Source organism: Salvelinus namaycush, chromosome 12 (genome assembly GCF_016432855.1).
Source record: "Salvelinus namaycush isolate Seneca chromosome 12, SaNama_1.0, whole genome shotgun sequence".
Taxonomy (NCBI): domain Eukaryota; kingdom Metazoa; phylum Chordata; class Actinopteri; order Salmoniformes; family Salmonidae; genus Salvelinus; species Salvelinus namaycush.
The window spans coordinates 3,341,575-3,343,212 of NC_052318.1; positions in this window are offsets into that span (position 1 = coordinate 3,341,575).

Here is a 1,638-nt window from a genome sequence, read left to right on the forward strand (position 1 = left end):
GACATGTCTGTAAACCCTATTACCCGGCTACAAGGGAGCGCCCGACGTACAGGAGGAATAACGAAGTCAGAGATCTCAGTTTGCAGAGGGAACACCTCGGTGTCTAGGTACTCACGGCGCTCTTAGCGTTAGTGATGGAAAGCTTTGAGGGCACTATGGTTGTTGAACGCTGTAAGCAGTGTATCGTTAGATAGAATAAGATTCTCACGTAGTGTCTTTTTTGTCCCATGAATGTGAAAGGGCAGTGTGGAGTGCACTAGAGAATGCATCGTCTGTGGATCTGTTTGGGCGGTATGCAAATTGGAGTGGGTCTAGGGTTTCTGGGATAATGGTGTTTATGTGAGCCATGACCAGCTTTCTAGACCGGAACCTTGGCCCCCCCATCGCTTATTTTTCAAATTCATGCTTCCTTCTACCTGACATGAAGTGATGTGTCAATGGTATTTTTAGTTCACGTAAACATAGACCTTAGTTTCCTATTGTTATTAGTTCCTCTATTTAGTGGTTGACACGTCAGGGCGTGAGTTGGACAGTGTGGGCACATTCTTGTTAGAAGTTTGTTTTCTGTGTGTTTATATTTCATAGTGTGTGAGGTCTAGAGCTTTCATGTCTTCTATGCAGGTGTTAATGGCCCCTGTGTGCCTCTAATCGAAGCGTATCACTAGGCAGAACTACATGAGGCTGGAATAGGCGCTCTCACTCTGCTCTTGACGAGAGCCATGGACGGTAGAGGCTGTTTCTGCTACCACTGCATGATTGTGTGTAAGTTGTTTTCTGCCATGATATTGATCAAGCTCTAATAGAGACAGATACTGTTCATCGAGCTAGTCGACTACGTTCTTTATAGTCTGGATTTATTTTGTATTTTAGTGTTCAGTGCATTTTAATTAAAATGACGAACACTTACCACACTGCACATTGGTCCGATCCTTCCTACTCCTCCTCAGACAGAGAGGAGATCCGTTACAGGTATACTATACAGTGAATGAATAAATGAAATGTATTGAGAGGGTTTGTATTACACAGTATTTTAATGTAATGACATGGGATTGGTGCAAGTAGGTTGGCTGATAGGTAATGTGATCACACATACAACATATCAATGAATATTTGGTGTTTTATATCACTTGAACTTCCAAAGGCTTCCAACCTGGCAGTGAATACAGGGGAAAAACAGACCCAAAAACTCAACCATTTAAGGTTTAAAACTTCTTCGGGATCGGTGTCCCTTCCACGGAACGGTTGAGCTAACGTAGGCTAATGCGATTAGCATGAGGGTGTACTACTACTACATACCAGTTAAGTTGGTCCAGCACACTCTTATGGCTGCAACAAATATAATGTCTTACAAGGCACGACTCAATATATGCTAATGAGCTAGAAACAACGATACCATGCACCCACTAGTGGTCAAAAGCTTTTTGGGGTTCCAAAAATACAGTATGGTACTGTATTCTGTGGGATGGAATTACAGTACCATTCAAACTACAGCCATTTTATCCCCAGCCCACAAAACCTTCCCACAATACACCATAATTTACCGTACACTGCAGTAAAACGTTTTTTTTACAGTATTTTACTGGTGATAATACCCCAAATTACTGTATAAATTGCATCATCCTGGGAGACCAGCCCCTC